This window comes from Rhinoderma darwinii (assembly GCF_050947455.1).
Source record: "Rhinoderma darwinii isolate aRhiDar2 chromosome 2 unlocalized genomic scaffold, aRhiDar2.hap1 SUPER_2_unloc_6, whole genome shotgun sequence".
Lineage (NCBI taxonomy): Eukaryota > Metazoa > Chordata > Amphibia > Anura > Rhinodermatidae > Rhinoderma > Rhinoderma darwinii.
The window spans coordinates 746,113-770,609 of record NW_027461729.1 but is presented as its reverse complement, the minus strand read 5'-3'; the positions used below and the strand labels follow the sequence as shown (position 1 = coordinate 770,609).

The 24,497-nt window shown below is 48.3% G+C and overlaps 17 non-coding genes across 17 annotated transcripts; all 17 read left to right on the top strand.

The window, feature by feature from the left end:
* Positions 1–874: 874 nt before the first annotated feature.
* LOC142681602 (U2 spliceosomal RNA) lies at positions 875–1,065 on the top strand. Its single transcript, XR_012853491.1, has one exon. It is a non-coding gene; the product is annotated as a U2 spliceosomal RNA (small nuclear RNA).
* A 1,256-nt stretch (positions 1,066–2,321) lies between these two features.
* LOC142681713 (U2 spliceosomal RNA) lies at positions 2,322–2,512 on the top strand. The gene has a single exon (XR_012853591.1). It is a non-coding gene; the product is annotated as a U2 spliceosomal RNA (small nuclear RNA).
* Positions 2,513–3,784: 1,272 nt separating this feature from the next.
* On the top strand, positions 3,785–3,975 carry LOC142681601 (U2 spliceosomal RNA). The gene has a single exon (XR_012853490.1). It is a non-coding gene; the product is annotated as a U2 spliceosomal RNA (small nuclear RNA).
* A 1,256-nt stretch (positions 3,976–5,231) lies between these two features.
* On the top strand, positions 5,232–5,419 carry LOC142681755 (U2 spliceosomal RNA). The gene has a single exon (XR_012853629.1). It is a non-coding gene; the product is annotated as a U2 spliceosomal RNA (small nuclear RNA).
* A 1,275-nt stretch (positions 5,420–6,694) lies between these two features.
* On the top strand, positions 6,695–6,885 carry LOC142681600 (U2 spliceosomal RNA). The gene has a single exon (XR_012853489.1). It is a non-coding gene; the product is annotated as a U2 spliceosomal RNA (small nuclear RNA).
* A 1,275-nt stretch (positions 6,886–8,160) lies between these two features.
* Positions 8,161–8,351, top strand: LOC142681598 (U2 spliceosomal RNA). The gene has a single exon (XR_012853487.1). It is a non-coding gene; the product is annotated as a U2 spliceosomal RNA (small nuclear RNA).
* Positions 8,352–9,620: 1,269 nt separating this feature from the next.
* On the top strand, positions 9,621–9,811 carry LOC142681727 (U2 spliceosomal RNA). The gene has a single exon (XR_012853604.1). It is a non-coding gene; the product is annotated as a U2 spliceosomal RNA (small nuclear RNA).
* A 1,272-nt stretch (positions 9,812–11,083) lies between these two features.
* LOC142681597 (U2 spliceosomal RNA) lies at positions 11,084–11,274 on the top strand. The gene has a single exon (XR_012853486.1). It is a non-coding gene; the product is annotated as a U2 spliceosomal RNA (small nuclear RNA).
* Positions 11,275–12,537: 1,263 nt separating this feature from the next.
* On the top strand, positions 12,538–12,728 carry LOC142681596 (U2 spliceosomal RNA). The gene has a single exon (XR_012853485.1). It is a non-coding gene; the product is annotated as a U2 spliceosomal RNA (small nuclear RNA).
* Positions 12,729–14,000: 1,272 nt separating this feature from the next.
* LOC142681732 (U2 spliceosomal RNA) lies at positions 14,001–14,191 on the top strand. Its single transcript, XR_012853608.1, has one exon. It is a non-coding gene; the product is annotated as a U2 spliceosomal RNA (small nuclear RNA).
* A 1,275-nt stretch (positions 14,192–15,466) lies between these two features.
* On the top strand, positions 15,467–15,657 carry LOC142681594 (U2 spliceosomal RNA). The gene has a single exon (XR_012853484.1). It is a non-coding gene; the product is annotated as a U2 spliceosomal RNA (small nuclear RNA).
* Positions 15,658–16,933: 1,276 nt separating this feature from the next.
* Positions 16,934–17,124, top strand: LOC142681679 (U2 spliceosomal RNA). Its single transcript, XR_012853561.1, has one exon. It is a non-coding gene; the product is annotated as a U2 spliceosomal RNA (small nuclear RNA).
* Positions 17,125–18,385: 1,261 nt separating this feature from the next.
* On the top strand, positions 18,386–18,576 carry LOC142681593 (U2 spliceosomal RNA). The gene has a single exon (XR_012853483.1). It is a non-coding gene; the product is annotated as a U2 spliceosomal RNA (small nuclear RNA).
* Positions 18,577–19,851: 1,275 nt separating this feature from the next.
* On the top strand, positions 19,852–20,043 carry LOC142681740 (U2 spliceosomal RNA). Its single transcript, XR_012853615.1, has one exon. It is a non-coding gene; the product is annotated as a U2 spliceosomal RNA (small nuclear RNA).
* Positions 20,044–21,304: 1,261 nt separating this feature from the next.
* On the top strand, positions 21,305–21,495 carry LOC142681592 (U2 spliceosomal RNA). The gene has a single exon (XR_012853482.1). It is a non-coding gene; the product is annotated as a U2 spliceosomal RNA (small nuclear RNA).
* Positions 21,496–22,758: 1,263 nt separating this feature from the next.
* On the top strand, positions 22,759–22,949 carry LOC142681591 (U2 spliceosomal RNA). The gene has a single exon (XR_012853481.1). It is a non-coding gene; the product is annotated as a U2 spliceosomal RNA (small nuclear RNA).
* A 1,269-nt stretch (positions 22,950–24,218) lies between these two features.
* LOC142681691 (U2 spliceosomal RNA) lies at positions 24,219–24,409 on the top strand. The gene has a single exon (XR_012853571.1). It is a non-coding gene; the product is annotated as a U2 spliceosomal RNA (small nuclear RNA).
* Positions 24,410–24,497: the final 88 nt, after the last annotated feature.

The following is a 24,497-nucleotide window of genomic DNA, read 5'->3' as shown; positions in this document are numbered from 1 at the left end:
TGGACCTACCTGTGTACACTAGATGGATGTGATGGAATGTACTGTGGTCCCTACATTTCAAGAAGAAGTAAGAATTGCAGTTGCAACAAACCCTTGCTTGCCTACAAAGAGAGCAGCAATTTGGATTTGTTACTATGTTACCTGGAAGAATAACAAACTGTGCAAGGATGGAGGTTGTAGGAGCAAGGAGAACAAGTTGTCTGTAAAGTTGGTGGATGCCTATTTTCCATTTTGCAGTCCCTTGTCTCCCTCTTGTGGCCTCCTGGAGGCAATTAGCTGTGCAAAAAAAAGACAGCCTGGGGGCCGGCTGTTGCAGTGTTGCCCTCTCAGGCAACACTGAGTGACTGACTGAGCCGCACCGTCTTATATAAAGTTCAGACGGAACTTTGCACTTGTCATAGTGGAGACCTCAGGAGCCAGAGCCAGCTTTCTGACATCATAATGGGGCCTCAGAGATAAAAGCCTGGGCCCAGGCAGTGTTGGTCAGTGCTGCTCAGCAGGCAGCACTGGACTGGATTAAAGCTGATACAAGGTGTGAAAGGAGAAGGGGTGGCAGTGGGCATGCACTTACTGCTGCTGCTGCTGCTGCTGGTGCTGCTGCTGCCAGTGTTTGCACGGCAGGAGGGCATTTGGGCGTTGCCAGGAAGGCGTTTTTATGTCGATTCCTCCTCTTTCAGCACTGCATTGTGGTGCAAGCAAAAGAAGCAAATCCTGTCTTGCTTCCTCTCCGGCCTTTATTCACCTCCCGCTTAGTAGCTGTGAGTGTGTGTGAGCCTGCAGGGCCCCATGGAATTGCCTAGGAGTAGGCTGAATCGCTGCAAGGGGTGAACAGCAGTATTGGGCAGGCTCGGTCAACGCGCGGCCCGTTCGGGTTATCGCTTCTCGGCCTTTTGGCTAAGATCAAGTGTAGTATCTGTTCTTATCAGTTTAATATCTGATACGTCCCCTATCTGGGGACCATATATTAAATGGATTTTTAGAACAGGGAGATGGAAATAGAGCTTGCTCTGTCCACTCCACGCATTGACCTGGTATTGCAGTATTTCCAGGACCGGTGCACCCTTTCCTTATGTGTTTACTAAAATCAGATTCCAAAAGTGCTTTTTGTGTTTGCCATTGTTTTTGTCTTTCGGATGGGATCTCCCCTTTTAATCCCATTATTTCAACACCTGTTGGACAATGCATTTGTACAGTCATGTGTGATAATGAGCTAATTTATTAAATGCAATTAATTAATACATTGCCACCTCTTGTTTTGTGTCGTCTGTGTTTCTGTGTTTCCGGCATTTCACATTGGAACAGCTCATTCACCTTCCTTGTCTTCTCTCCGCCCTCCCTCCTAGGTAGGTTAAAGAGCTGCACCTGAGCCAGCCACTGATTGATGCAGCACCATAGTCAAATAGTGGAGTGGAGTAGGGGAACAGCAAACAGCCATTAACCTGGCCCTACCCATTGGACCTACCTGTGTACACTAGATGGATGTGATGGAATGTACTGTGGTCCCTACATTTCAAGAAGAAGTAAGAATTGCAGTTGCAACAAACCCTTGCTTGCCTACAAAGAGAGCAGCAATTTGGATTTGTTACTATGTTACCTGGAAGAATAACAAACTGTGCAAGGATGGAGGTTGTAGGAGCAAGGAGTACAAGTTGTCTGTAAAGTTGGTGGATGCCTATTTTCCATTTTGCAGTCCCTTGTCTCCCTCTTGTGGCCTCCTGGAGGCAACTAGCTGTGCAAAAAAAAGACAGCCTGGGGGCCGGCTGTTGCAGTTTTGCCCTCTCAGGCAACACTGAGTGACTGACTGAGCCGCACCGTCTTATATAAAGTTCAGACGGAACTTTGCACGTGTCATAGTGGAGACCTCAGGAGCCAGAGCCAGCTTTCTGACATCATAATGGGGCCTCAGAGATAAAAGCCTGGGCCCAGGCAGTGTTGGTCAGTGCTGCTCAGCAGGCAGCACTGGACTGGATTAAAGCTGATACAAGGTGTGAAAGGAGAAGGGGTGGCAGTGGGCATGCACTTACTGCTGCTGCTGCTGCTGCTGCTGCTGCCAGTGTTTGCACGGCAGGAGGGCATTTGGGCGTTGCCAGGAAGGCGTTTTTATGTCGATTCCTCCTCTTTCAGCACTGCATTGTGGTGCAAGCAAAAGAAGCAAATCCTGTCTTGCTTCCTCTCCGGCCTTTATTCACCTCCCGCTTAGTAGCTGTGAGTGTGTGTGAGCCTGCAGGGCCCCATGGAATTGCCTAGGAGTAGGCTGAATCGCTGCAAGGGGTGAACAGCAGTATTGGGCAGGCTCGGTCAACGCGCGGCCCGTTCGGGTTATCGCTTCTCGGTCTTTTGGCTAAGATCAAGTGTAGTATCTGTTCTTATCAGTTTAATATCTGATACGTCCCCTATCTGGGGACCATATATTAAATGGATTTTTAGAACAGGGAGATGGAAATAGAGCTTGCTCTGTCCACTCCACGCATTGACCTGGTATTGCAGTATTTCCAGGACCGGTGCACCCTTTCCTTATGTGTTTACTAAAATCAGATTCCAAAAGTGTTTTTTGTGTTTGCCATTGTTTTTGTCTTTCGGATGGGATCTCCCCTTTTAATCCCATTATTTCAACACCTGTTGGACAATGCATTTGTACAGTCATGTGTGATAATGAGCTAATTTATTAAATGCAATTAATTAATACATTGCCACCTCTTGTTTTGTGTCGTCTGTGTTTCTGTGTTTCCGGCATTTCACATTGGAACAGCTCATTCACCTTCCTTGTCTTCTCTCCGCCCTCCCTCCTAGGTAGGTTAAAGAGCTGCACCTGAGCCAGCTACTGATTGATGCAGCACCATAGTCAAATAGTGGAGTGGAGTAGGGGAACAGCAAACAGCCATTAAAGCAGCCAGCCCGCCCGCCCGCCCGTCACAATGGACCTACCTGTGTACACTAGATGGATGTGATGGAATGTACTGTGGTCCCTACATTTCAAGAAGAAGTAAGAATTGCAGTTGCAACAAACCCTTGCTTGCCTACAAAGAGAGCAGCAATTTGGATTTGTTACTATGTTACCTGGAAGAATAACAAACTGTGCAAGGATGGAGGTTGTAGGAGCAAGGAGAACAAGTTGTCTGTAAAGTTGGTGGATGCCTATTTTCCATTTTGCAGTCCCTTGTCTCCCTCTTGTGGCCTCCTGGAGGCAATTAGCTGTGCAAAAAAAAGACAGCCTGGGGGCCGGCTGTTGCAGTGTTGCCCTCTCAGGCAACACTGAGTGACTGACTGAGCCGCACCGTCTTATATAAAGTTCAGACGGAACTTTGCACTTGTCATAGTGGAGACCTCAGGAGCCAGAGCCAGCTTTCTGACATCATAATGGGGCCTCAGAGATAAAAGCCTGGGCCCAGGCAGTGTTGGTCAGTGCTGCTCAGCAGGCAGCACTGGACTGGATTAAAGCTGATACAAGGTGTGAAAGGAGAAGGGGTGGCAGTGGGCATGCACTTACTGCTGCTGCTGCTGGTGCTGCTGCTGCCAGTGTTTGCACGGCAGGAGGGCATTTGGGCGTTGCCAGGAAGGCGTTTTTATGTCGATTCCTCCTCTTTTAGCACTGCATTGTGGTGCAAGCAAAAGAAGCAAATCCTGTCTTGCTTCCTCTCCGGCCTTTATTCACCTCCCGCTTAGTAGCTGTGAGTGTGTGTGAGCCTGCAGGGCCCCATGGAATTGCCTAGGAGTAGGCTGAATCGCTGCAAGGGGTGAACAGCAGTATTGGGCAGGCTCGGTCAACGCGCGGCCCGTTCGGGTTATCGCTTCTCGGCCTTTTGGCTAAGATCAAGTGTAGTATCTGTTCTTATCAGTTTAATATCTGATACGTCCCCTATCTGGGGACCATATATTAAATGGATTTTTAGAACAGGGAGATGGAAATAGAGCTTGCTCTGTCCACTCCACGCATTGACCTGGTATTGCAGTATTTCCAGGACCGGTGCACCCTTTCCTTATGTGTTTACTAAAATCAGATTCCAAAAGTGCTTTTTGTGTTTGCCATTGTTTTTGTCTTTCGGATGGGATCTCCCCTTTTAATCCCATTATTTCAACACCTGTTGGACAATGCATTTGTACAGTCATGTGTGATAATGAGCTAATTTATTAAATGCAATTAATTAATACATTGCCACCTCTTGTTTTGTGTCGTCTGTGTTTCTGTGTTTCCGGCATTTCACATTGGAACAGCTCATTCACCTTCCTTGTCTTCTCTCCGCCCTCCCTCCTAGGTAGGTTAAAGAGCTGCACCTGAGCCAGCCACTGATTGATGCAGCACCATAGTCAAATAGTGGAGTGGAGTAGGGGAACAGCAAACAGCCATTAACCTGGCCCTACCCATTGGACCTACCTGTGTACACTAGATGGATGTGATGGAATGTACTGTGGTCCCTACATTTCAAGAAGAAGTAAGAATTGCAGTTGCAACAAACCCTTGCTTGCCTACAAAGAGAGCAGCAATTTGGATTTGTTACTATGTTACCTGGAAGAATAACAAACTGTGCAAGGATGGAGGTTGTAGGAGCAAGGAGTACAAGTTGTCTGTAAAGTTGGTGGATGCCTATTTTCCATTTTGCAGTCCCTTGTCTCCCTCTTGTGGCCTCCTGGAGGCAACTAGCTGTGCAAAAAAAAGACAGCCTGGGGGCCGGCTGTTGCAGTTTTGCCCTCTCAGGCAACACTGAGTGACTGACTGAGCCGCACCGTCTTATATAAAGTTCAGACGGAACTTTGCACGTGTCATAGTGGAGACCTCAGGAGCCAGAGCCAGCTTTCTGACATCATAATGGGGCCTCAGAGATAAAAGCCTGGGCCCAGGCAGTGTTGGTCAGTGCTGCTCAGCAGGCAGCACTGGACTGGATTAAAGCTGATACAAGGTGTGAAAGGAGAAGGGGTGGCAGTGGGCATGCACTTACTGCTGCTGCTGCTGCTGCTGCTGCTGCCAGTGTTTGCACGGCAGGAGGGCATTTGGGCGTTGCCAGGAAGGCGTTTTTATGTCGATTCCTCCTCTTTCAGCACTGCATTGTGGTGCAAGCAAAAGAAGCAAATCCTGTCTTGCTTCCTCTCCGGCCTTTATTCACCTCCCGCTTAGTAGCTGTGAGTGTGTGTGAGCCTGCAGGGCCCCATGGAATTGCCTAGGAGTAGGCTGAATCGCTGCAAGGGGTGAACAGCAGTATTGGGCAGGCTCGGTCAACGCGCGGCCCGTTCGGGTTATCGCTTCTCGGTCTTTTGGCTAAGATCAAGTGTAGTATCTGTTCTTAGTTTAATATCTGATACGTCCCCTATCTGGGGACCATATATTAAATGGATTTTTAGAACAGGGAGATGGAAATAGAGCTTGCTCTGTCCACTCCACGCATTGACCTGGTATTGCAGTATTTCCAGGACCGGTGCACCCTTTCCTTATGTGTTTACTAAAATCAGATTCCAAAAGTGCTTTTTGTGTTTGCCATTGTTTTTGTCTTTCGGATGGGATCTCCCCTTTTAATCCCATTATTTCAACACCTGTTGGACAATGCATTTGTACAGTCATGTGTGATAATGAGCTAATTTATTAAATGCAATTAATTAATACATTGCCACCTCTTGTTTTGTGTCGTCTGTGTTTCTGTGTTTCCGGCATTTCACATTGGAACAGCTCATTCACCTTCCTTGTCTTCTCTCCGCCCTCCCTCCTAGGTAGGTTAAAGAGCTGCACCTGAGCCAGCCACTGATTGATGCAGCACCATAGTCAAATAGTGGAGTGGAGTAGGGGAACAGCAAACAGCCATTAAAGCAGCCAGCCCGCCCGCCCGCCCGTCACAATGGACCTACCTGTGTACACTAGATGGATGTGATGGAATGTACTGTGGTCCCTACATTTCAAGAAGAAGTAAGAATTGCAGTTGCAACAAACCCTTGCTTGCCTACAAAGAGAGCAGCAATTTGGATTTGTTACTATGTTACCTGGAAGAATAACAAACTGTGCAAGGATGGAGGTTGTAGGAGCAAGGAGAACAAGTTGTCTGTAAAGTTGGTGGATGCCTATTTTCCATTTTGCAGTCCCTTGTCTCCCTCTTGTGGCCTCCTGGAGGCAACTAGCTGTGCAAAAAAAAGACAGCCTGGGGGCCGGCTGTTGCAGTGTTGCCCTCTCAGGCAACACTGAGTGACTGACTGAGCCGCACCGTCTTATATAAAGTTCAGACGGAACTTTGCACGTGTCATAGTGGAGACCTCAGGAGCCAGAGCCAGCTTTCTGACATCATAATGGGGCCTCAGAGATAAAAGCCTGGGCCCAGGCAGTGTTGGTCAGTGCTGCTCAGCAGGCAGCACTGGACTGGATTAAAGCTGATACAAGGTGTGAAAGGAGAAGGGGTGGCAGTGGGCATGCACTTACTGCTGCTGCTGCTGCTGCTGCTGCTGCTGCCAGTGTTTGCACGGCAGGAGGGCATTTGGGCGTTGCCAGGAAGGCGTTTTTATGTCGATTCTTCCTCTTTCAGCACTGCATTGTGGTGCAAGCAAAAGAAGCAAATCCTGTCTTGCTTCCTCTCCGGCCTTTATTCACCTCCCGCTTAGTAGCTGTGAGTGTGTGTGAGCCTGCAGGGCCCCATGGAATTGCCTAGGAGTAGGCTGAATCGCTGCAAGGGGTGAACAGCAGTATTGGGCAGGCTCGGTCAACGCGCGGCCCGTTCGGGTTATCGCTTCTCGGCCTTTTGGCTAAGATCAAGTGTAGTATCTGTTCTTATCAGTTTAATATCTGATACGTCCCCTATCTGGGGACCATATATTAAATGGATTTTTAGAACAGGGAGATGGAAATAGAGCTTGCTCTGTCCACTCCACGCATTGACCTGGTATTGCAGTATTTCCAGGACCGGTGCACCCTTTCCTTATGTGTTTACTAAAATCAGATTCCAAAAGTGCTTTTTGTGTTTGCCATTGTTTTTGTCTTTCGGATGGGATCTCCCCTTTTAATCCCATTATTTCAACACCTGTTGGACAATGCATTTGTACAGTCATGTGTGATAATGAGCTAATTTATTAAATGCAATTAATGAATACATTGCCACCTCTTGTTTTGTGTCGTCTGTGTTTCTGTGTTTCCGGCATTTCACATTGGAACAGCTCATTCACCTTCCTTGTCTTCTCTCCGCCCTCCCTCCTAGGTAGGTTAAAGAGCTGCACCTGAGCCAGCCACTGATTGATGCAGCACCATAGTCAAATAGTGGAGTGGAGTAGGGGAACAGCAAACAGCCATTAAAGCAGCCAGCCCGCCCGCCCGCCCGTCACAATGGACCTACCTGTGTACACTAGATGGATGTGATGGAATGTACTGTGGTCCCTACATTTCAAGAAGAAGTAAGAATTGCAGTTGCAACAAACCCTTGCTTGCCTACAAAGAGAGCAGCAATTTGGATTTGTTACTATGTTACCTGGAAGAATAACAAACTGTGCAAGGATGGAGGTTGTAGGAGCAAGGAGAACAAGTTGTCTGTAAAGTTGGTGGATGCCTATTTTCCATTTTGCAGTCCCTTGTCTCCCTCTTGTGGCCTCCTGGAGGCAACTAGCTGTGCAAAAAAAAGACAGCCTGGGGGCCGGCTGTTGCAGTGTTGCCCTCTCAGGCAACACTGAGTGACTGACTGAGCCGCACCGTCTTATATAAAGTTCAGACGGAACTTTGCACGTGTCATAGTGGAGACCTCAGGAGCCAGAGCCAGCTTTCTGACATCATAATGGGGCCTCAGAGATAAAAGCCTGGGCCCAGGCAGTGTTGGTCAGTGCTGCTCAGCAGGCAGCACTGGACTGGATTAAAGCTGATACAAGGTGTGAAAGGGGAAGGGGTGGCAGTGGGCATGCACTTACTGCTGCTGCTGCTGCTGCTGCTGCTGCTGCCAGTGTTTGCACGGCAGGAGGGCATTTGGGCGTTGCCAGGAAGGCGTTTTTATGTCGATTCCTCCTCTTTCAGCACTGCATTGTGGTGCAAGCAAAAGAAGCAAATCCTGTCTTGCTTCCTCTCCGGCCTTTATTCACCTCCCGCTTAGTAGCTGTGAGTGTGTGTGAGCCTGCAGGGCCCCATGGAATTGCCTAGGAGTAGGCTGAATCGCTGCAAGGGGTGAACAGCAGTATTGGGCAGGCTCGGTCAACGCGCGGCCCGTTCGGGTTATCGCTTCTCGGCCTTTTGGCTAAGATCAAGTGTAGTATCTGTTCTTATCAGTTTAATATCTGATACGTCCCCTATCTGGGGACCATATATTAAATGGATTTTTAGAACAGGGAGATGGAAATAGAGCTTGCTCTGTCCACTCCACGCATTGACCTGGTATTGCAGTATTTCCAGGACCGGTGCACCCTTTCCTTATGTGTTTACTAAAATCAGATTCCAAAAGTGCTTTTTGTGTTTGCCATTGTTTTTGTCTTTCGGATGGGATCTCCCCTTTTAATCCCATTATTTCAACACCTGTTGGACAATGTATTTGTACAGTCATGTGTGATAATGAGCTAATTTATTAAATGCAATTAATTAATACATTGCCACCTCTTGTTTTGTGTCGTCTGTGTTTCTGTGTTTCCGGCATTTCACATTGGAACAGCTCATTCACCTTCCTTGTCTTCTCTCCGCCCTCCCTCCTAGGTAGGTTAAAGAGCTGCACCTGAGCCAGCCACTGATTGATGCAGCACCATAGTCAAATAGTGGAGTGGAGTAGGGGAACAGCAAACAGCCATTAAAGCAGCCAGCCCGCCCGCCCGCCCGTCACAATGGACCTACCTGTGTACACTAGATGGATGTGATGGAATGTACTGTGGTCCCTACATTTCAAGAAGAAGTAAGAATTGCAGTTGCAACAAACCCTTGCTTGCCTACAAAGAGAGCAGCAATTTGGATTTGTTACTATGTTACCTGGAAGAATAACAAACTGTGCAAGGATGGAGGTTGTAGGAGCAAGGAGAACAAGTTGTCTGTAAAGTTGGTGGATGCCTATTTTCCATTTTGCAGTCCCTTGTCTCCCTCTTGTGGCCTCCTGGAGGCAACTAGCTGTGCAAAAAAAAGACAGCCTGGGGGCCGGCTGTTGCAGTGTTGCCCTCTCAGGCAACACTGAGTGACTGACTGAGCCGCACCGTCTTATATAAAGTTCAGACGGAACTTTGCACGTGTCATAGTGGAGACCTCAGGAGCCAGAGCCAGCTTTCTGACATCATAATGGGGCCTCAGAGATAAAAGCCTGGGCCCAGGCAGTGTTGGTCAGTGCTGCTCAGCAGGCAGCACTGGACTGGATTAAAGCTGATACAAGGTGTGAAAGGAGAAGGGGTGGCAGTGGGCATGCACTTACTGCTGCTGCTGCTGCTGCTGCTGCCAGTGTTTGCACGGCAGGAGGGCATTTGGGCGTTGCCAGGAAGGCGTTTTTATGTCGATTCCTCCTCTTTCAGCACTGCATTGTGGTGCAAGCAAAAGAAGCAAATCCTGTCTTGCTTCCTCTCCGGCCTTTATTCACCTCCCGCTTAGTAGCTGTGAGTGTGTGTGAGCCTGCAGGGCCCCATGGAATTGCCTAGGAGTAGGCTGAATCGCTGCAAGGGGTGAACAGCAGTATTGGGCAGGCTCGGTCAACGCGCGGCCCGTTCGGGTTATCGCTTCTCGGTCTTTTGGCTAAGATCAAGTGTAGTATCTGTTCTTATCAGTTTAATACCTGATACGTCCCCTATCTGGGGACCATATATTAAATGGATTTTTAGAACAGGGAGATGGAAATAGAGCTTGCTCTGTCCACTCCACGCATTGACCTGGTATTGCAGTATTTCCAGGACCGGTGCACCCTTTCCTTATGTGTTTACTAAAATCAGATTCCAAAAGTGCTTTTTGTGTTTGCCATTGTTTTTGTCTTTCGGATGGGATCTCCCCTTTTAATCCCATTATTTCAACACCTGTTGGACAATGCATTTGTACAGTCATGTGTGATAATGAGCTAATTTATTAAATGCAATTAATTAATACATTGCCACCTCTTGTTTTGTGTCGTCTGTGTTTCTGTGTTTCCGGCATTTCACATTGGAACAGCTCATTCACCTTCCTTGTCTTCTCTCCGCCCTCCCTCCTAGGTAGGTTAAAGAGCTGCACCTGAGCCAGCCACTGATTGATGCAGCACCATAGTCAAATAGTGGAGTGGAGTAGGGGAACAGCAAACAGCCATTAAAGCAGCCAGCCCGCCCGCCCGCCCGTCACAATGGACCTACCTGTGTACACTAGATGGATGTGATGGAATGTACTGTGGTCCCTACATTTCAAGAAGAAGTAAGAATTGCAGTTGCAACAAACCCTTGCTTGCCTACAAAGAGAGCAGCAATTTGGATTTGTTACTATGTTACCTGGAAGAATAACAAACTGTGCAAGGATGGAGGTTGTAGGAGCAAGGAGAACAAGTTGTCTGTAAAGTTGGTGGATGCCTATTTTCCATTTTGCAGTCCCTTGTCTCCCTCTTGTGGCCTCCTGGAGGCAACTAGCTGTGCAAAAAAAAGACAGCCTGGGGGCCGGCTGTTGCAGTGTTGCCCTCTCAGGCAACACTGAGTGACTGACTGAGCCGCACCGTCTTATATAAAGTTCAGACGGAACTTTGCACGTGTCATAGTGGAGACCTCAGGAGCCAGAGCCAGCTTTCTGACATCATAATGGGGCCTCAGAGATAAAAGCCTGGGCCCAGGCAGTGTTGGTCAGTGCTGCTCAGCAGGCAGCACTGGACTGGATTAAAGCTGATACAAGGTGTGAAAGGAGAAGGGGTGGCAGTGGGCATGCACTTACTGCTGCTGCTGCTGCTGCTGCTGCTGCCAGTGTTTGCACGGCAGGAGGGCATTTGGGCGTTGCCAGGAAGGCGTTTTTATGTCGATTCTTCCTCTTTCAGCACTGCATTGTGGTGCAAGCAAAAGAAGCAAATCCTGTCTTGCTTCCTCTCCGGCCTTTATTCACCTCCCGCTTAGTAGCTGTGAGTGTGTGTGAGCCTGCAGGGCCCCATGGAATTGCCTAGGAGTAGGCTGAATCGCTGCAAGGGGTGAACAGCAGTATTGGGCAGGCTCGGTCAACGCGCGGCCCGTTCGGGTTATCGCTTCTCGGCCTTTTGGCTAAGATCAAGTGTAGTATCTGTTCTTATCAGTTTAATATCTGATACGTCCCCTATCTGGGGACCATATATTAAATGGATTTTTAGAACAGGGAGATGGAAATAGAGCTTGCTCTGTCCACTCCACGCATTGACCTGGTATTGCAGTATTTCCAGGACCGGTGCACCCTTTCCTTATGTGTTTACTAAAATCAGATTCCAAAAGTGCTTTTTGTGTTTGCCATTGTTTTTGTCTTTCGGATGGGATCTCCCCTTTTAATCCCATTATTTCAACACCTGTTGGACAATGCATTTGTACAGTCATGTGTGATAATGAGCTAATTTATTAAATGCAATTAATGAATACATTGCCACCTCTTGTTTTGTGTCGTCTGTGTTTCTGTGTTTCCGGCATTTCACATTGGAACAGCTCATTCACCTTCCTTGTCTTCTCTCCGCCCTCCCTCCTAGGTAGGTTAAAGAGCTGCACCTGAGCCAGCCACTGATTGATGCAGCACCATAGTCAAATAGTGGAGTGGAGTAGGGGAACAGCAAACAGCCATTAAAGCAGCCAGCCCGCCCGCCCTCCCGTCACAATGGACCTACCTGTGTACACTAGATGGATGTGATGGAATGTACTGTGGTCCCTACATTTCAAGAAGAAGTAAGAATTGCAGTTGCAACAAACCCTTGCTTGCCTACAAAGAGAGCAGCAATTTGGATTTGTTACTATGTTACCTGGAAGAATAACAAACTGTGCAAGGATGGAGGTTGTAGGAGCAAGGAGAACAAGTTGTCTGTAAAGTTGGTGGATGCCTATTTTCCATTTTGCAGTCCCTTGTCTCCCTCTTGTGGCCTCCTGGAGGCAACTAGCTGTGCAAAAAAAAGACAGCCTGGGGGCCGGCTGTTGCAGTGTTGCCCTCTCAGGCAACACTGAGTGACTGACTGAGCCGCACCGTCTTATATAAAGTTCAGACGGAACTTTGCACGTGTCATAGTGGAGACCTCAGGAGCCAGAGCCAGCTTTCTGACATCATAATGGGGCCTCAGAGATAAAAGCCTGGGCCCAGGCAGTGTTGGTCAGTGCTGCTCAGCAGGCAGCACTGGACTGGATTAAAGCTGATACAAGGTGTGAAAGGAGAAGGGGTGGCAGTGGGCATGCACTTACTGCTGCTGCTGCTGCTGCCAGTGTTTGCACGGCAGGAGGGCATTTGGGCGTTGCCAGGAAGGCGTTTTTATGTCGATTCTTCCTCTTTCAGCACTGCATTGTGGTGCAAGCAAAAGAAGCAAATCCTGTCTTGCTTCCTCTCCGGCCTTTATTCACCTCCCGCTTAGTAGCTGTGAGTGTGTGTGAGCCTGCAGGGCCCCATGGAATTGCCTAGGAGTAGGCTGAATCGCTGCAAGGGGTGAACAGCAGTATTGGGCAGGCTCGGTCAACGCGCGGCCCGTTCGGGTTATCGCTTCTCGGCCTTTTGGCTAAGATCAAGTGTAGTATCTGTTCTTATCAGTTTAATATCTGATACGTCCCCTATCTGGGGACCATATATTAAATGGATTTTTAGAACAGGGAGATGGAAATAGAGCTTGCTCTGTCCACTCCACGCATTGACCTGGTATTGCAGTATTTCCAGGACCGGTGCACCCTTTCCTTATGTGTTTACTAAAATCAGATTCCAAAAGTGCTTTTTGTGTTTGCCATTGTTTTTGTCTTTCGGATGGGATCTCCCCTTTTAATCCCATTATTTCAACACCTGTTGGACAATGCATTTGTACAGTCATGTGTGATAATGAGCTAATTTATTAAATGCAATTAATGAATACATTGCCACCTCTTGTTTTGTGTCGTCTGTGTTTCTGTGTTTCCGGCATTTCACATTGGAACAGCTCATTCACCTTCCTTGTCTTCTCTCCGCCCTCCCTCCTAGGTAGGTTAAAGAGCTGCACCTGAGCCAGCCACTGATTGATGCAGCACCATAGTCAAATAGTGGAGTGGAGTAGGGGAACAGCAAACAGCCATTAAAGCAGCCAGCCCGCCCGCCCGCCCGTCACAATGGACCTACCTGTGTACACTAGATGGATGTGATGGAATGTACTGTGGTCCCTACATTTCAAGAAGAAGTAAGAATTGCAGTTGCAACAAACCCTTGCTTGCCTACAAAGAGAGCAGCAATTTGGATTTGTTACTATGTTACCTGGAAGAATAACAAACTGTGCAAGGATGGAGGTTGTAGGAGCAAGGAGAACAAGTTGTCTGTAAAGTTGGTGGATGCCTATTTTCCATTTTGCAGTCCCTTGTCTCCCTCTTGTGGCCTCCTGGAGGCAACTAGCTGTGCAAAAAAAAGACAGCCTGGGGGCCGGCTGTTGCAGTGTTGCCCTCTCAGGCAACACTGAGTGACTGACTGAGCCGCACCGTCTTATATAAAGTTCAGACGGAACTTTGCACGTGTCATAGTGGAGACCTCAGGAGCCAGAGCCAGCTTTCTGACATCATAATGGGGCCTCAGAGATAAAAGCCTGGGCCCAGGCAGTGTTGGTCAGTGCTGCTCAGCAGGCAGCACTGGACTGGATTAAAGCTGATACAAGGTGTGAAAGGGGAAGGGGTGGCAGTGGGCATGCACTTACTGCTGCTGCTGCTGCTGCTGCTGCTGCCAGTGTTTGCACGGCAGGAGGGCATTTGGGCGTTGCCAGGAAGGCGTTTTTATGTCGATTCCTCCTCTTTCAGCACTGCATTGTGGTGCAAGCAAAAGAAGCAAATCCTGTCTTGCTTCCTCTCCGGCCTTTATTCACCTCCCGCTTAGTAGCTGTGAGTGTGTGTGAGCCTGCAGGGCCCCATGGAATTGCCTAGGAGTAGGCTGAATCGCTGCAAGGGGTGAACAGCAGTATTGGGCAGGCTCGGTCAACGCGCGGCCCGTTCGGGTTATCGCTTCTCGGCCTTTTGGCTAAGATCAAGTGTAGTATCTGTTCTTATCAGTTTAATATCTGATACGTCCCCTATCTGGGGACCATATATTAAATGGATTTTTAGAACAGGGAGATGGAAATAGAGATTGCTCTGTCCACTCCACGCATTGACCTGGTATTGCAGTATTTCCAGGACCGGTGCACCCTTTCCTTATGTGTTTACTAAAATCAGATTCCAAAAGTGCTTTTTGTGTTTGCCATTGTTTTTGTCTTTCGGATGGGATCTCCCCTTTTAATCCCATTATTTCAACACCTGTTGGACAATGCATTTGTACAGTCATGTGTGATAATGAGCTAATTTATTAAATGCAATTAATTAATACATTGCCACCTCTTGTTTTGTGTCGTCTGTGTTTCTGTGTTTCCGGCATTTCACATTGGAACAGCTCATTCACCTTCCTTGTCTTCTCTCCGCCCTCCCTCCTAGGTAGGTTAAAGAGCTGCACCTGAGCCAGCCACTGATTGATGCAGCACCATAGTCAAATAGTGGAGTGGAGTAGGGGAACAGCAAACAGCCATTAAAGCAGCCAGCCCGCCCGCCCGCCCGTCACAATGGACCTACCTGTGTACACTAGATGGATGTGATGGAATGTACTGTGGTCCCTACATTTCAAGAAGAAGTAAGAATTGCAGTTGCAACAAACCCTTGCTTGCCTACAAAGAGAGCAGCAATTTGGATTTGTTACTATGTTACCTGGAAGAATAACAAACTGTGCAAGGATGGAGGTTGTAGGAGCAAGGAGAACAAGTTGTCTGTAAAGTTGGTGGATGCCTATTTTCCATTTTGCAGTCCCTTGTCTCCCTCTTGTGGCCTCCTGGAGGCAACTAGCTGTGCAAAAAAAAGACAGCCTGGGGGCCGGCTGTTGCAGTGTTGCTCTCTCAGGCAACACTGAGTGACTGACTGAGCCGCACCGTCTTATATAAAGTTCAGACGGAACTTTGCACGTGTCATAGTGGAGACCTCAGGAGCCAGAGCCAGCTTTCTGACATCATAATGGGGCCTCAGAGATAAAAGCCTGGGCCCAGGCAGTGTTGGTCAGTGCTGCTCAGCAGGCAGCACTGGACTGGATTAAAGCTGATACAAGGTGTGAAAGGAGAAGGGGTGGCAGTGGGCATGCACTTACTGCTGCTGCTGCTGCTGCTGCTGCTGCTGCCAGTGTTTGCACGGCAGGAGGGCATTTGGGCGTTGCCAGGAAGGCGTTTTTATGTCGATTCCTCCTCTTTCAGCACTGCATTGTGGTGCAAGCAAAAGAAGCAAATCCTGTCTTTCTTCCTCTCCGGCCTTTATTCACCTCCCGCTTAGTAGCTGTGAGTGTGTGTGAGCCTGCAGGGCCCCATGGAATTGCCTAGGAGTAGGCTGAATCGCTGCAAGGGGTGAACAGCAGTATTGGGCAGGCTCGGTCAACGCGCGGCCCGTTCGGGTTATCGCTTCTCGGCCTTTTGGCTAAGATCAAGTGTAGTATCTGTTCTTATCAGTTTAATATCTGATACGTCCCCTATCTGGGGACCATATATTAAATGGATTTTTAGAACAGGGAGATGGAAATAGAGCTTGCTCTGTCCACTCCACGCATTGACCTGGTATTGCAGTATTTCCAGGACCGGTGCACCCTTTCCTTATGTGTTTACTAAAATCAGATTCCAAAAGTGCTTTTTGTGTTTGCCATTGTTTTTGTCTTTCGGATGGGATCTCCCCTTTTAATCCCATTATTTCAACACCTGTTGGACAATGCATTTGTACAGTCATGTGTGATAATGAGCTAATTTATTAAATGCAATTAATTAATACATTGCCACCTCTTGTTTTGTGTCGTCTGTGTTTCTGTGTTTCCGGCATTTCACATTGGAACAGCTCATTCACCTTCCTTGTCTTCTCTCCGCCCTCCCTCCTAGGTAGGTTAAAGAGCTGCACCTGAGCCAGCCACTGATTGATGCAGCACCATAGTCAAATAGTGGAGTGGAGTAGGGGAACAGCAAACAGCCATTAAAGCAGCCAGCCCGCCCGCCCGCCCGTCACAATGGACCTACCTGTGTACACTAGATGGATGTGATGGAATGTACTGTGGTCCCTACATTTCAAGAAGAAGTAAGAATTGCAGTTGCAACAAACCCTTGCTTGCCTACAAAGAGAGCAGCAATTTGGATTTGTTACTATGTTACCTGGAAGAATAACAAACTGTGCAAGGATGGAGGTTGTAGGAGCAAGGAGAACAAGTTGTCTGTAAAGTTGGTGGATGCCTATTTTCCATTTTGCAGTCCCTTGTCTCCCTCTTGTGGCCTCCTGGAGGCAACTAGCTGTGCAAAAAAAAAGACAGCCTGGGGGCCGGCTGTTGCAGTGTTGCCCTCTCAGGCAACACTGAGTGACTGACTGAGCCGCACCGTCTTATATAAAGTTCAGACGGAACTTTGCACGTGTCATAGTGGAGACCTCAGGAGCCAGAGCCAGCTTTCTGACATCATAATGGGGCCTCAGAGATAAAAGCCTGGGCCCAGGCAGTGTTGGTCAGTGCTGCTCAGCAGGCAGCACTGGACTGGATTAAAGCTGATACAAGGTGTGAAAGGAGAAGGGGTGGCAGTGGGCATGCACTTACTGCTGCTGCTGCTGCTGCTGCTGCTGCTGCCAGTGTTTGCACGGCAGGAGGGCATTTGGGCGTTGCCAGGAAGGCGTATTTATGTCGATTCCTCCTCTTTCAGCACTGCATTGTGGTGCAAGCAAAAGAAGCAAATCCTGTCTTGCTTCCTCTCCGGCCTTTATTCACCTCCCGCTTAGTAGCTGTGAGTGTGTGTGAGCCTGCAGGGCCCCATGGAATTGCCTAGGAGTAGGCTGAATCGCTGCAAGGGGTGAACAGCAGTATTGGGCAGGCTCGGTCAACGCGCGGCCCGTTCGGGTTATCGCTTCTCGGCCTTTTGGCTAAGATCAAGTGTAGTATCTGTTCTTATCAGTTTAATATCTGATACGTCCCCTATCTGGGGACCATATATTAAATGGATTTTTAGAACAGGGAGATTGAAATAGAGCTTGCTCTGTCCACTCCACGCATTGACCTGGTATTGCAGTATTTCCAGGACCGGTGCACCCTTTCCTTATGTGTTTACTAAAATCAGATTCCAAAAGTGCTTTTTGTGTTTGCCATTGTTTTTGTCTTTCGGATGGGATCTCCCCTTTTAATCCCATTATTTCAACACCTGTTGGACAATGCATTTGTACAGTCATGTGTGATAATGAGCTAATTTATTAAATGCAATTAATTAATACATTGCCACCTCTTGTTTTGTGTCGTCTGTGTTTCTGTGTTTCCGGCATTTCACATTGGAACAGCTCATTCACCTTCCTTGTCTTCTCTCCGCCCTCCCTCCTAGGTAGGTTAAAGAGCTGCACCTGAGCCAGCCACTGATTGATGCAGCACCATAGTCAAATAGTGGAGTGGAGTAGGGGAACAGCAAACAGCCATTAAAGCAGCCAGCCCGCCCGCCCGCCCGTCACAATGGACCTACCTGTGTACACTAGATGGATGTGATGGAATGTACTGTGGTCCCTACATTTCAAGAAGAAGTAAGAATTGCAGTTGCAACAAACCCTTGCTTGCCTACAAAGAGAGCAGCAATTTGGATTTGTTTCTATGTTACCTGGAAGAATAACAAACTGTGCAAGGATGGAGGTTGTAGGAGCAAGGAGAACAAGTTGTCTGTAAAGTTGGTGGATGCCTATTTTCCATTTTGCAGTCCCTTGTCTCCCTCTTGTGGCCTCCTGGAGGCAACTAGCTGTGCAAAAAAAAAGACAGCCTGGGGGCCGGCTGTTGCAGTGTTGCCCTCTCAGGCAACACTGAGTGACTGACTGAGCCGCACCGTCTTATATAAAGTTCAGACGGAACTTTGCACGTGTCATAGTGGAGACCTCAGGAGCCAGAGCCAGCTTTCTGACATCATAATGGGGCCTCAGAGATAAAAGCCTGGGCCCAGGCAGTGTTGGTCAGTGCTGCTCAGCAGGCAGCACTGGACTGGATTAAAGCTGATACAAGGTGTGAAAGGAGAAGGGGTGGCAGTGGGCATGCACTTACTGCTGCTGCTGCTGCCAGTGTTTGCACGGCAGGAGGGCATTTGGGCGTTGCCAGGAAGGCGTTTTTATGTCGATTCCTCCTCTTTCAGCACTGCATTGTGGTGCAAGCAAAAGAAGCAAATCCTGTCTTGCTTCCTCTCCGGCCTTTATTCACCTCCCGCTTAGTAGCTGTGAGTGTGTGTGAGCCTGCAGGGCCCCATGGAATTGCCTAGGAGTAGGCTGAATCGCTGCAAGGGGTGAACAGCAGTATTGGGCAGGCTCGGTCAACGCGCGGCCCGTTCGGGTTATCGCTTCTCGGCCTTTTGGCTAAGATCAAGTGTAGTATCTGTTCTTATCAGTTTAATATCTGATACGTCCCCTATCTGGGGACCATATATTAAATGGATTTTTAGAACAGGGAGATGGAAATAGAGCTTGCTCTGTCCACTCCACGCATTGACCTGGTATTGCAGTATTTCCAGGACCGGTGCACCCTTTCCTTATGTGTTTACTAAAATCAGATTCCAAAAGTGCTTTTTGTGTTTGCCATTGTTTTTGTCTTTCGGATGGGATCTCCCCTTTTAATCCCATTATTTCAACACCTGTTGGACAATGCATTTGTACAGTCATGTGTGATAATGAGCTAATTTATTAAATGCAATTAATTAATACATTGCCACCTCTTGTTTTGTGTCGTCTGTGTTTCTGTGTTTCCGGCATTTCACATTGGAACAGCTCATTCACCTTCCTTGTCTTCTCTCCGCCCTCCCTCCTAGGTAGGTTAAAGAGCTGCACCTGAGCCAGCCACTGATTGATGCAGCACCATAGTCAAATAGTGGAGTGGAGTAGGGGAACAGCAAACAGCCATTAAAGCAGCCAGCCCACCCGCCCGCCCGTCACAATGGACCTACCTGTGTACACTAGATGGATGTGATGGAATGTACTGTGGTCCCTACATTTCAAGAAGAAGTAAGAATTGCAGTTGCAACAAACCCTTGCTTGCCTACAAAGAGAGCAGCAATTTGGATTTGTTACTATGTTACCTGGAAGAATAACAAACTGTGCAAGGATGGAGGTTGTAGGAGCAAGGAGAACAAGTTGTCTGTAAAGTTGGTGGATGCCTATTTTCCATTTTGCAGTCCCTTGTCTCCCTCTTGTGGCCTCCTGGAGGCAACTAGCTGTGCAAAAAAAAGACACCCTGGGGGCCGGCTGTTGCAGTTTTGCCCTCTCAGGCAACACTGAGTGACTGACTGAGCCGCACCGTCTTATATAAAGTTCAGACGGAACTTTGCACGTGTCATAGTGGAGACCTCAGGAGCCAGAGCCAGCTTTCTGACATCATAATGGGGCCTCAGAGATAAAAGCCTGGGCCCAGGCAGTGTTGGTCAGTGCTGCTCAGCAGGCAGCACTGGACTGGATTAAAGCTGATACAAGGTGTGAAAGGAGAAGGGGTGGCAGTGGGCATGCCCTTACTGCTGCTGCTGCTGCTGCTGCTGCTGCTGCCAGTGTTTGCACGGCAGGAGGGCATTTGGGCGTTGCCAGGAAGGCGTTTTTATGTCGATTCCTCCTCTTTCAGCACTGCATTGTGGTGCAAGCAAAAGAAGCAACTCCTGTCTTGCTTCCTCTCCGGCCTTTATTCACCTCCCGCTTAGTAGCTGTGAGTGTGTGTGAGCCTGCAGGGCCCCATGGAATTGCCTAGGAGTAGGCTGAATCGCTGCAAGGGGTGAACAGCAGTATTGGGCAGGCTCGGTCAACGCGCGGCCCGTTCGGGTTATCGCTTCTCGGCCTTTTGGCTAAGATCAAGTGTAGTATCTGTTTTTATCAGTTTAATATCTGATACGTCCCCCTATCTGGGGACCATATATTAAATGGATTTTTAGAACAGGGAGATGGAAATAGAGCTTGCTCTGTCCACTCCACGCATTGACCTGGTATTGCAGTATTTCCAGGACCGGTGCACCCTTTCCTTATGTGTTTACTAAAATCAGATTCCAAAAGTGCTTTTTGTGTTTGCCATTGTTTTTGTCTTTCGGATGGGATCTCCCCTTTTAATCCCATTATTTCAACACCTGTTGGACAATGCATTTGTACAGTCATGTGTGATAATGAGCTAATTTATTAAATGCAATTAATTAATACATTGCCACCTCTTGTTTTGTGTCGTCTGTGTTTCTGTGTTTCCGGCATTTCACATTGGAACAGCTCATTCACCTTCCTTGTCTTCTCTCCGCCCTCCCTCCTAGGTAGGTTAAAGAGCTGCACCTGAGCCAGCCACTGATTGATGCAGCACCATAGTCAAATAGTGGAGTGGAGTAGGGGAACAGCAAACAGCCATTAAAGCAGCCAGCCCGCCCGCCCGGCCGTCACAATGGACCTACCTGTGTACACTAGATGGATGTGATGGAATGTACTGTGGTCCCTACATTTCAAGAAGAAGTAAGAATTGCAGTTGCAACAAACCCTTGCTTGCCTACAAAGAGAGCAGCAATTTGGATTTGTTTCTATGTTACCTGGAAGAATAACAAACTGTGCAAGGATGGAGGTTGTAGGAGCAAGGAGAACAAGTTGTCTGTAAAGTTGGTGGATGCCTATTTTCCATTTTGCAGTCCCTTGTCTCCCTCTTGTGGCCTCCTGGAGGCAACTAGCTGTGCAAAAAAAAAGACAGCCTGGGGGCCGGCTGTTGCAGTGTTGCCCTCTCAGGCAACACTGAGTGACTGACTGAGCCGCACCGTCTTATATAAAGTTCAGACGGAACTTTGCACGTGTCATAGTGGAGACCTCAGGAGCCAGAGCCAGCTTTCTGACATCATAATGGGGCCTCAGAGATAAAAGCCTGGGCCCAGGCAGTGTTGGTCAGTGCTGCTCAGCAGGCAGCACTGGACTGGATTAAAGCTGATACAAGGTGTGAAAGGAGAAGGGGTGGCAGTGGGCATGCACTTACTGCTGCTGCTGCTGCCAGTGTTTGCACGGCAGGAGGGCATTTGGGCGTTGCCAGGAAGGCGTTTTTATGTCGATTCCTCCTCTTTCAGCACTGCATTGTGGTGCAAGCAAAAGAAGCAAATCCTGTCTTGCTTCCTCTCCGGCCTTTATTCACCTCCCGCTTAGTAGCTGTGAGTGTGTGTGAGCCTGCAGGGCCCCATGGAATTGCCTAGGAGTAGGCTGAATCGCTGCAAGGGGTGAACAGCAGTATTGGGCAGGCTCGGTCAACGCGCGGCCCGTTCGGGTTATCGCTTCTCGGCCTTTTGGCTAAGATCAAGTGTAGTATCTGTTCTTATCAGTTTAATATCTGATACGTCCCCTATCTGGGGACCATATATTAAATGGATTTTTAGAACAGGGAGATGGAAATAGAGCTTGCTCTGTCCACTCCACGCATTGACCTGGTATTGCAGTATTTCCAGGACCGGTGCACCCTTTCCTTATGTGTTTACTAAAATCAGATTCCAAAAGTGCTTTTTGTGTTTGCCATTGTTTTTGTCTTTCGGATGGGATCTCCCCTTTTAATCCCATTATTTCAACACCTGTTGGACAATGCATTTGTACAGTCATGTGTGATAATGAGCTAATTTATTAAATGCAATTAATTAATACATTGACACCTCTTGTTTTGTGTCGTCTGTGTTTCTGTGTTTCCGGCATTTCACATTGGAACAGCTCATTCACCTTCCTTGTCTTCTCTCCGCCCTCCCTCCTAGGTAGGTTAAAGAGCTGCACCTGAGCCAGCCACTGATTGATGCAGCACCAGAGTCAAATAGTGGAGTGGAGTAGGGGAACAGCAAACAGCCATTAAAGCAGCCAGCCCGCCCGCCCGCCCGTCACAATGGACCTACCTGTGTACACTAGATGGATGTGATGGAATGTACTGTGGTCCCTACATTTCAAGAAGAAGTAAGAATTGCAGTTGCAACAAACCCTTGCTTGCCTACAAAGAGAGCAGCAATTTGGATTTGTTACTATGTTACCTGGAAGAATAACAAACTGTGCAAGGATGGAGGTTGTAGGAGCAAGGAGAACAAGTTGTCTGTAAAGTTGGTGGATGCCTATTTTCCATTTTGCAGTCCCTTGTCTCCCTCTTGTGGCCTCCTGGAGGCAACTAGCTGTGCAAAAAAAAGACAGCCTGGGGGCCGGCTGTTGCAGTGTTGCCCTCTCAGGCAACACTGAGTGACTGACTGAGCCGCACCGTCTTATATAAAGTTCAGACGGAACTTTGCACGTGTCATAGTGGAGACCTCAGGAGCCAGAGCCAGCTTTCTGACATCATAATGGGGCCTCAGAGATAAAAGCCTGGGCCCAGGCAGTGTTGGTCAGTGCTGCTCAGCAGGCAGCACTGGACTGGATTAAAGCTGATACAAGGTGTGAAAGGAGAAGGGGTGGCAGTGGGCATGCACTTACTGCTGCTGCTGCTGCTGCCAGTGTTTGCACGGCAGGAGGGCATTTGGGCGTTGCCAGGAAGGCGTTTTTATGTCGATTCCTCCTCTTTCAGCACTGCATTGTGGTGCAAGCAAAAGAAGCAAATCCTGTCTTGCTTCCTCTCCGGCCTTTATTCACCTCCCGCTTAGTAGCTGTGAGTGTGTGTGAGCCTGCAGGGCCCCATGGAATTGCCTAGGAGTAGGCTGAATCGCTGCAAGGGGTGAACAGCAGTATTGGGCAGGCTCGGTCAACGCGCGGCCCGTTCGGGTTATCGCTTCTCGGCCTTTTGGCTAAGATCAAGTGTAGTATCTGTTCTTATCAGTTTAATATCTGATACGTCCCCTATCTGGGGACCATATATTAAATGGATTTTTAGAACAGGGAGATGGAAATAGAGCTTGCTCTGTCCACTCCACGCATTGACCTGGTATTGCAGTATTTCCAGGACCGGTGCACCCTTTCCTTATGTGTTTACTAAAATCAGATTCCAAAAGTGCTTTTTGTGTTTGCCATTGTTTTTGTCTTTCGGATGGGATCTCCCCTTTTAATCCCATTATTTCAACACCTGTTGGACAATGCATTTGTACAGTCATGTGTGATAATGAGCTAATTTATTAAATGCAATTAATTAATACATTGCCACCTCTTGTTTTGTGTCGTCTGTGTTTCTGTGTTTCCGGCATTTCACATTGGAACAGCTCATTCACCTTCCTTGTCTTCTCTCCGCCCTCCCTCCTAGGTAGGTTAAAGAGCTGCACCTGAGCCAGCCACTGATTGATGCAGCACCATAGTCAAATAGTGGAGTGGAGTAGGGGAACAGCAAACAGCCATTAAAGCAGCCAGCCCACCCGCCCGCCCGTCACAATGGACCTACCTGTGTACACTAGATGGATGTGATGGAATGTACTGTGGTCCCTACATTTCAAGAAGAAGTAAGAATTGCAGTTGCAACAAACCCTTGCTTGCCTACAAAGAGAGCAGCAATTTGGATTTGTTACTATGTTACCTGGAAGAATAACAAACTGTGCAAGGATGGAGGTTGTAGGAGCAAGGAGAACAAGTTGTCTGTAAAGTTGGTGGATGCCTATTTTCCATTTTGCAGTCCCTTGTCTCCCTCTTGTGGCCTCCTGGAGGCAACTAGCTGTGCAAAAAAAAGACACCCTGGGGGCCGGCTGTTGCAGTTTTGCCCTCTCAGGCAACACTGAGTGACTGACTGAGCCGCACCGTCTTATATAAAGTTCAGACGGAACTTTGCACGTGTCATAGTGGAGACCTCAGGAGCCAGAGCCAGCTTTCTGACATCATAATGGGGCCTCAGAGATAAAAGCCTGGGCCCAGGCAGTGTTGGTCAGTGCTGCTCAGCAGGCAGCACTGGACTGGATTAAAGCTGATACAAGGTGTGAAAGGAGAAGGGGTGGCAGTGGGCATGCCCTTACTGCTGCTGCTGCTGCTGCTGCTGCCAGTGTTTGCACGGCAGGAGGGCATTTGGGCGTTGCCAGGAAGGCGTTTTTATGTCGATTCCTCCTCTTTCAGCACTGCATTGTGGTGCAAGCAAAAGAAGCAACTCCTGTCTTGCTTCCTCTCCGGCCTTTATTCACCTCCCGCTTAGTAGCTGTGAGTGTGTGTGAGCCTGCAGGGCCCCATGGAATTGCCTAGGAGTAGGCTGAATCGCTGCAAGGGGTGAACAGCAGTATTGGGCAGGCTCGGTCAACGCGCGGCCCGTTCGGGTTATCGCTTCTCGGCCTTTTGGCTAAGATCAAGTGTAGTATCTGTTTTTATCAGTTTAATATCTGATACGTCCCCTATCTGGGGACCATATATTAAATGGATTTTTAGAACAGGGAGATGGAAATAGAGCTTGCTCTGTCCACTCCACGCATTGACCTGGTATTGCAGTATTTCCAGGACCGGTGCACCCTTTCCTTATGTGTTTACTAAAATCAGATTCCAAAAGTGCTTTTTGTGTTTGCCATTGTTTTTGTCTTTCGGATGGGATCTCCCCTTTTAAT